Source organism: Ovis aries, chromosome 1 (genome assembly GCF_016772045.2).
Source record: "Ovis aries strain OAR_USU_Benz2616 breed Rambouillet chromosome 1, ARS-UI_Ramb_v3.0, whole genome shotgun sequence".
Classification (NCBI taxonomy): Eukaryota; Metazoa; Chordata; class Mammalia; order Artiodactyla; family Bovidae; genus Ovis; species Ovis aries.
Genome location: NC_056054.1, coordinates 195,696,282 through 195,705,609, shown reverse-complemented (window position 1 = coordinate 195,705,609; position 9,328 = coordinate 195,696,282). Strand labels below are relative to the sequence as shown.

At 44.2% G+C, this 9,328-nt stretch overlaps 1 long non-coding RNA gene across 1 annotated transcript; it reads left to right on the top strand.

The window, feature by feature from the left end:
* The first annotated feature begins 1,855 nt into the window (after positions 1–1,855).
* LOC132658411 (uncharacterized) lies at positions 1,856–8,996 on the top strand. The gene is made up of 2 exons (XR_009598039.1): positions 1,856–2,947; positions 6,460–8,996. It is a non-coding gene; the product is annotated as an uncharacterized LOC132658411 (long non-coding RNA).
* The last annotated feature ends 332 nt before the right edge of the window (positions 8,997–9,328 follow it).

Below are 9,328 nucleotides of genomic sequence, written 5' to 3'. Positions count from 1 at the left end.
CAGCAGAAAAGAATCACACTTGGTTGTAGGTGTGTTTTTTTTTTCTTTCATTAAAAATTTTTAATCGTTTTTTCAATATCGCAGGTCATTAAAAGGGTCTGATTTTCTTACTTCCTCTTCCTGAGCTTTTTCCTGAGGGACCTAGTCGGCTAAACCCAGACCTAATTGGGGCTCTTTTGTTTCAGCATCAGTTCAAAGATTGCTTGATCTCCAGGGCAAAACGTACTCTCTGACGATGGCAGTATGTCTACTTTCCAGACAAAACAAGAACAATGAAAGATAACCTGCGTCGCCAGCCACCTGTTTAAAAGTCCCCTCTCCTGTCGAAAGCATCGGCAACTTCTCAAGAGGAGACTTTGAGCAACTCCAAGTCGCACGCCGCCCTCGCAAGTCACAAGGAGAGAGCCGCGAGGAAGTGCGAAAGCAGGTCACTGGAAGCGCCCCTCGGAAAGAGACCCGCGGGTTCCAGCTCAGGCGCTGGGCGACAGCGAAAGCGTTCTATAAAACAAGGATGACTTCAGGGATTTAAGAGGAGGGGAAAAAAATTCAAAGACAGAACTGGCGACGGGGCCATGATCTCACCCCAGTAAGGAAACGCCTTCCTTCCATCATTTACAGCGCTGATTAAAGGAGCAGAGGGGGTAGCAGAGAGGGGACCAGAAGGAAGGAAGAGGGCTGGGCATCTGCAGGACTGGGGCTAAGGAAAGAACATTTTCTCACCACTTAGGCTGCTGCTGGACCTCAGGCTCCTTCCACAGAGACACTGCAGCATATGCACTCCTTTCTTCAAAGAAAGCTCAAGAATCTTCATGGAGAAGCGCGTGTGCGGGGTTGGTCAACTCCCCGCCCACCTCCGCTAATTGTCCAACCAAAAGGCGGCCTGCCTGGGGAAGCCGGGTCCCACATCCATGGTGCGCGCGTCCCGGGCGCACAGCGGTTCGCACGTCTGCCCGGTCGGAGCCCGGGCCCGGGCTGGGGCTGGGGCTGGGACTGGAGCGCGGCGGGTGCGGGGCCGGGGCAAGGCTGGGAGGAGGAAGCGCCTCCCGGCTGGGGGCAGCCCCCGGGGGAGCGGGAGGCGCGGCCACACCCCAGCGGGCTCGGCCGTGACACTTTGGGACTTCCCCCAAGGAGGCGGCGAGGCTGCGGGCAGGAGCGCACCGGCTGAACGGAGGACGTCACCGTGGGTTCGTGCCCCTTCCAGGTGCGAGCGCCTGGAGGGACGAGGGCGGGATCTCCGAGGGCCCTGGCACCCTGTCAGCTCCTATTCTCCGCGTCGGGCGGTGAGTCCTGGGCGTCCTCCTCCCTGGGTGCCCCCGCCGTGCGGGGCGGCGCGGAGCGGAGCGGAGAGGGGCTCCTAGGGCCGGAAGGCAGCGCTCCCGCGGGCTGCGCGCGGGCTGAGGGCGACTCCGGCGTGGGAATCCGGCGGAAGGGAAGCGCCCGCAGGAAGGGCTGGACCCAGGAGGCTGCCGAGCGTCAGAAGCGACTCCGGGGAACAGGGGGGTGGGGGTGGGGAGGCGGGGATGTGGAATGAAGAAAGCTCTAGGGTTCGGGCGCGCGGAGAGAAAGGGTGCCTAGGTGTGGGCGTCTGACCGATGTTCTGTGACCTTGGGTAAGTCCCATACCACCCTGGGCGTCACTTTTCCCCTCTGTAAAGCAGGGCGAGGAGGACGGTGCAGAATAGAGAATTGGCAGCTGCTTGTTGGTCACCGGGCTTCCCAATCTCCTGGAAAAGCTGAGCACAGGTGCCATGGGAAGGCGGGTGCAGGTGGAGTAAGGGGGGCTACAAGGGAAGGCCTTCTAGCGTACAGAGGCCTTCCTGAACGCTGTAAGGAGAGGCAGGTGAGGCGGAAAATCTGAAAACAATAGCAATGTTTTACTTTGACGCAATATTCTGTCAGGCTCTGTCTCTGCCAGTTGGCCCCAAAGATGACCAGGGAGCTTCCCTGTAGTTCTAAAGGTCTCGATTCCCGCCCCCACCCCCCCAGCAACAACTCCTTTAACTTTGCCTTTTCTTTCCTTTCTGTTTCTTTTCCCTCCCCTCCTTCCTTTTCCCTTCTTCCTTCCTCTCTCCCTCCGGGCCTCTCCCTCAGTTATCAGAGGCTATCAATGCCCTTTTGGAAGTCTGATGGTGAGGCAGGAATGCTGGTGTTGCTACCAGAGTCCATCCTATCTGGAATGTCAAAGTAAGAAGGGACCTTAGAAGACACAGCAATACACCAAGTGGTTAAAAGCACAGACACTGGCAACAAGCAGCTGAAGTGAAAATTGCTATTAACTGTGTGACCTTGAACCAATCTCTTAACTTCTTTGTGCCTCGGTTTCCATATCTCTAAAAGAGTTAATAATACAATAGCATCTACATCTTGTACCCTTTATTGAATGTTAAAAAAAACTCAGTACAAAATAACTACTATAATAGTGTTAGCCATTATTATTACATAGCTTCCAACCTGTAGGGTTTTCCATCACTCTCACTTTCCCTTGAATGCCAGCATCCATTCCAGTGTCTATCTCTGCTTGCACAGTTCAGGTAATAGACTCACCAACTCCCCAGGTAGTTCATTGCAAAAAACCTATTCTAAGATTTACCCTGACGTTGAGCCAAAAACTTATTTGACTTTCTTTCTACCCATTGCCTCCAGGCTACCTCGCACTAGCTGGTTAGTTCTTCCCAGCAAGAGAGTGAAAAGTGTTTTCATCACCCCTTTCCTTTTTCTTTTCTCTAGGCTGATCCTTCACAGCTCCTGTGGGTTTCCCTGGAGATTGAAGCTTAAGGTTGTAGTTGCCTGGAAAAGTTAAGTCTCTTCCTCGTTCCTCTCAAAGGTGATGGAAGAAAGCCAGAACGTCAGGAGGGTCTTTTGAGCCCTCAGCCACCACTGGCTCCACATTCTCTTTCAGAATTGAGCTCCAGGCAAGGTCATTTGGGGTGGTTCCAAGATTCAAACAGGTATGTCCAGGCCTACCTTCCTGTGGGGCTTCCCTGGTAACTCAGCTGGTAAAGAATCCATCTGTAATGCAGAAGACCCTGGTTCGATTCCTGTGTCAGGAAGATCCCCTGGAGAAGGCATAGGCTATCCACTCCAGTCTTCTTGGGCTTCCCTAGTGGCTCAGCTGGTAAAGAATCCGCCTGCAGTTTGGGAGACCTGGGTTCTATCCCTGCATTGGAAAGATCCCCTGGAGAAGGGAATGGCTATCCACTCCGGTATTCTGGCCTGGAGAATTCCATGGACTCTATAGTCCAAGGGGTCTCAAAGAGTTGAACACGATTGCGCAACTTTCACTTTTCACGTTTTTTCACCTTTCCTGGTAGCTCAACTGGTAAAGAATCCACCTGCAATGCAGGAAACCCTGGTTTGATCCCTGGGTCAGGAAGATCCTTGGAGAAGGCATAGGCTACCCACTCTAGTATTCATGGGTTTCCGGTGGCTCAGAGGTAAAGAATCCACCTGCAATGCGGGAGACCTGGGTTCTGTCCCTGGGTTGGGAAGATCCCCTGGAGAAGGGCATGGCAACCCACTCCAATATTCTTGCATGGAGAATCCCCATGGACGAAGAAGCCTGGCAGGCTATGGTCCATGTGGTCACAAAGAGCTGGACGTGACTGAGCACACACACAGCTTCCAGTCACTCCTTAGTCCCCTTGTTGAGTGCAATCACCCCAGTTCTGTGGGCTTCACAGTCCTGGAAGAACTTGCTAAAGCTGGAGAGGTAATGAGCCTCAGGGCAATCTGGGCCATGGCCCTTGTCGTTCCAATCTCTGTGGAGATTAGTGAGAAACTTGGCTCATCTGGGGATTTTACCCGTAGAAATTCCCAATGGAGGGAGAGATAATTAGCAAAAGGAAAACATCTAAAAATAGTCCTTCCTGCTGCAGCAGAGGCAGAGAGCTTTCCGGTAGAGCTCTTCTGGTCTGGAACCCAGTGCCCAGAGCTATTTTATACTTTAGGAGAGAAAAAATATTCCTTGAAACGTACCAAAAGAATGGGAACTTGAGGAAAGTGAGCAAATCACTGTCTGATTTAAAACACCCATGACCTCTGGAGCACCAGTTTTCATATTCACAATAAATCTCTCTGCCTACCTGGCAAGGTTGTTGCAGGGATTCAATGAGATAAAACATGAGAGAGCTTTGATGATTCTAATTATCTTCGAAAGATGGAGTGCTCTTGTCAACTCCCCTGGATTCTAGGTGCTTCTTGATGGTCTAACATAGTGGTTGTTTTACTTGATTACAGAAAAGCTTTATGTGTGAATCTTTTGTCTCCTCAACAGAACTATAAACTCTTAGAAAACGGGGCAGGAAAGCCAAATCTGTCACAGTTAACATTCAGATGGTCGGCTGTCTTGTTTCACTCTGTCACAGTGATTCTAATGGCCAGGTATACTCATCACAAAGAGAGCAGATCATCACAGTAGTTTTAAAAAAAAAAAAAAGAACTGGGGAATCACACTTATAGATTTGTGTGTGTGTGTTATTGAACTCTCAAAAGAGTTCAGATTAAACCAAAGAAAGCATATAACATTTCAATGCAAAATATTTTCTTACTGTATAGCATGGATATTTGACAAAAGTAGGTATAAAAGAGAATTGATCAATGGAATTGTATTACTTAGACTGAGCTTTACAAAAAAATAAAGAGTTTTGCCCTTATCAGATTTTCATGTACATGCTTGTTAAAACAGCTGCTAAGGTGACATCCAGTTTCACAGTCCAGTCAGGCATGTCGATGCAGTCTTCCTAAAGTGTATTGGGCAGATCTTAAGAAGACTGCATCTTTACGTACACCATAACATCCAAAAGCAGGACAAAACAAGCAAATAGCGGTAGCCAGGAGAGGCGCAGTTTAGTCCAGCCAAACCTTGGAAAGTTTCTGCTTTCTGTGTATTATTCTATGAAGTGAAGTGAACTGAAGTCGCTCAGTCGTGTCCAGCTCTTTTCGACCCCATGAACTAGAGCCTACCAGGCCTCTCCGTCCATGGGATTCTCCAGGCAAGAATACTGGAGTGGGTTACCATTTCCTTCTCCAGGGGATCTTCCCAACCCAGGGATCTAACCCCGGTCTCCCGCACTGGAGGCAGATGCTTTAACCTCTGAGCCACCAGGGAAGCCCATCATTCCATAAACAAAAGTCAAATTTTTTACTAGCAATTATATTTTTAATTTTAAATTAAAGACATGTAATAACCAAATTTTAAATTATAGTATCTGTCTCTAATTAAAATTTTTTAAGTTAGATATTCTGTTTTCTTATTGACCTTGGACCAACTCTAGCAGGTGACTCACTGGTGTGATTTCAAAATGAAATCATTAATCACTTTCTGAGAGGGATTGGGAAATTTGGTACATAATTATAAGTGAACTTATTTAAATTCTTAGTATCTATATTTTTCATTTTATAGAGTTATATACTCACAGTTTGTAAAAGTTAATAATTGTATGAGGAAGTTCTGAGATTTTTAAGTGGTAATTTATCTAAAATATTTCTGTTCCTATTAAACATTGGAATCTGTTGACTCTTGGCATCAGCTGTTTAATTAATTAGTGTATTTATCTGTTTGGAAGTCTACATTGAATCAGTAATAGCATACTAAGAATATTGCCAGGCCTGAAAAACTTTTAATGAGTATATTTAGTGGCAAAATGCCTATCAAAAGAAAGCAACTATATTTAACAAAGAAACCAAACCAAACCATAAAATGAAGCATGAAAACCAGTCTGATAGTTAATGTAGTATCTTTGTTCTATGATATATGTCTAGACCACTGACTGCCAGGGTAGAAACTTGGTCTGCATCTCATGTCTTTAGAAATACTGTCAAATCCAGTTTTGATAGGCAAGGCAACTGTCAGAAACTGGATCTTTGTATCTCCCTAAAATTCATATGTTAAATTCTCACCCCTAAGGTATTGGGAAGTGGGATCTTTGGGAAGCTTAACCCTCATGAATGGAGTTAGTGCCCTTTTGATAGAGATCCCAGAGAACTTTCTCTCCCCTTTCACTATGTGAAGACACAGACGATGGCTCTCTATGAGCCAGGAAGCAAGTCCTTACTACCACTGGATCTGCCAGTGCCTTGATCTTAGACTTCTTAGCCTCTAGAACTGTGAGAAATAAATATTTGTTGTTTAAGCCACCTAATCTATGGTGCTTTTGTTACACCAGCCTAAACAAAGATAGCAACAAAATCAATCTTATTAGATGTGACAAAAACAGTCATTGTCACCACACTTATTTTTTAATGATATATATGGCCTTTGACTGTGTGGATCACAATAAACTGTGGAAAATTCTGAGAGAGATGCGAATACTAGACCACCTGACCTGCCTCTTGAGAAACCTATATGCAGGTGAGGAAGCAGCAGTTAGAACTGGACATGGAACAACAGACTGGTTCCAAATAGGAAAATGAGTATGTCAAGGCTGTATATTGTCACCTGGCTTATTTAACTTATATGCAGAGTACATCATGAGCAATGCTGGACTGGAAGAAGCACAAGCTGGAATCAAGATTGCTGGGAGAAATATCAATAACCTCAGACATGCAGATGACACCACCCTTATGGCAGAAAGTGAAGAGGAACTAAAAAGCCTCTTGATGAAAGTGAAAGAGGAGAGTGAAGAAGTTGGCTTAAAGCTCAACATTCAGAAAACAAAGATCATGGCATCCGGTCCCATCACTTCATGGGAAATAGATGGGGAAACAGTGGAAAGAGTGGCTGACTTTATTTTTCTGGGCTCCAAAATCACTGCAGATGGTGACTGCAGCCATGAAATTAAAAGACGCTTACTCCTTGGAAGAAAAGTTATGACCAACCTAGATAGCATATTCAAAAGCAGAGAAATTACTTTGCTGACTAAGGTCCATCTAGTCAAGGCTATGGTTTTCCTGTGGTCACGTATGGATGTGAGAGTTGGACTGTGCAGAAGGCTGAGCGCCGAAGAATTGATGCATTTGAACTGTGGTGTTGGAGAAGACTCGAGAGTCCCTTGGACTGCAAGGAGATCCAACCAGTCCATTCTAAAGGAGATCAGCCCTGGGTGTTCTTTGGAAGGAAATGATGCTAAAGCTGAAACTTCAGTACTTTGGCCACCTCATGTGAAGAGTTGACTCATTGGAAAAGACTCGGATGCTGGGAGGGATTGGGGGCAGGAGGAGAAGGGGACGACTGAGGATGAGATGGCTGGATGGCATCACTGACTCGATGGACGTGAGTCTGAGTGAACTCCGGGAGATGGTGATGGACGGGGAGGCCTGGTGTGCTGCGATTCACGGGGTCGCAAAGAGTCGGACACAACTAAGCGACTGAACTGAACTGAACTGAACCATGCTATCAAATTAACTACTAGTGTTATTGAACTTTCACCATTTTTTCACCCTAAAAATGCCCTTTTCCTGTTCCCAGATCCAGTTAGATTCCACCTTGTATTTCGTTGTGTATCCTTCAGTTCAGTTCAGTTCAGTTCAGTTGCTCACTCGTGTCCGACTGTTTGTAACCCCTCTTGCATTGCTGGTGGATTTTTTACCGACAGAGTCACCATAGTAGCCCTATTAAGGGCTACATGATGTCAACTAGTGATATTAACATTAATCACTAGGTTAAGATAGTGACTGCTAGGTTTCTATTCTGTCAAGTTGTATTTTATTTTCATTTACAGTTGATAAATATCTTGAGGAAGAAACTCTGAAGCTGTGCTAATATCTTGTTTCTCCTTAAACTTTCATCCACTGATGTTAGCATCCATTGGTGGGTCTTACTTGCTGTAATTATTTCTGAGCTATTTTCCTAATAGTGGCTTTATATTTTCAAGATTCTTTTTATTGTAATGGAAGTTCTTCTGCAAGAGCTGTCCATTCTCTCCCACTTACCTATTTAATCAATTATTTATTCATTACAGTGTGATCTGAGGAATATTTATCTATAGGTTATAATCTAATGGGCTTCCCTGGTGGCTCAGACAGTAAACAATCTACCTGCAATGTAAAAGACCAGGGTTCAGTCTCTGGGTTGGAAAGATCCCCTGGAGAAGGAAATGGCAACCCATTCCAGTATTCTTCCCTGGAGAATTCCATGGACAGAGGAGCCTAGCTTGCTACAGTCTATGAGATCACAAAGAGTTGGACACAACTGAGAGGCTAATACGCATTTTATAATCCAATATTACCTTTATTTATTTTGTGACAAATTGTTTCAGCTTTAGCCTTTAGGAGATACTTCTGGCTGGCTCTGGTGTCTTTTTACTAGAAGTTCCTTAATTTTCTTGCACCACAAGATACTCCAAGTTTATCTTTTATCTTCTTTTATTGGAATTAGACTCCAGTTAGTCTAATTCTTTTTATTGGAAAATAGTATTTATGAACCAAACTCTGGGTGCTAAGTGTGCCCATTTTTACAGGGGTGCCATTGATCCTAGATTCTCTCAATGGAGAAAGCTAGGAAATATATGCATATAAACAAACCCATACATACACATACAGAATATTTATTTCTATATATACGTCCCCCTTTAGAGACATCTATATGTAGAGTGTCTATGTGTAGATGTATCTATATGGAAATGTATAACAGATACATATCTATAGATAATAAGTATAGATATAGATGGCTAATATGTATGATTGCAGTCCATCATCACAAGTTTCATTTTAGTCTTTGCCCTTTCCTTACTTGTAACTTCTTTTCCCAACAGTGAAAAAATTGTATTCTTTACAGTATATTCACTTATTCATTCAACACTTGTATACACTTAAAGTAGTTACATAATTCCTATCCCGAGTAACAGATTTACTACTACAGTACAGTATGTATGCACATTTGTTTGTCTTTAATCTTATATGGTCAAAATATTATTTTTGATTTGGCTTTTGATAGATTTTTCTTCTCCATTCTCTTTAATGTAGTTTAGTTATTAATTTGGAATCCAGTTAGATTCATTTGTTTTTTCTTATCTTATATATTGGTTGATTTTAATTATTAATAAAATTAATTATACTTAATTACTTTATTATTTGAGTATATAAAACCTGCTATGTTTTGCTATGGTTCTAAGAGTCAAAACTACAAAAAAGCATACTCCAATAAGTTTTACACTCTCATCCCTCCTGTCCTATCCGCATTTCCCATTTCCCCTTCTTTCCACTCCTTTTCCAACAATCCTTTATAGGTAACTGATCTCTTTAATTTCTGATATATGTTCCATAGGTTTCTTTTGCACAAAAGGGCACACACTGTGCTATTTTGTGGCACTTGGGTTATTTTCAATATTTTTCAATTACAAACATTACTGCAGTAAATAACTTGTATAGCATTTTCATCAGAGAAGGTGATG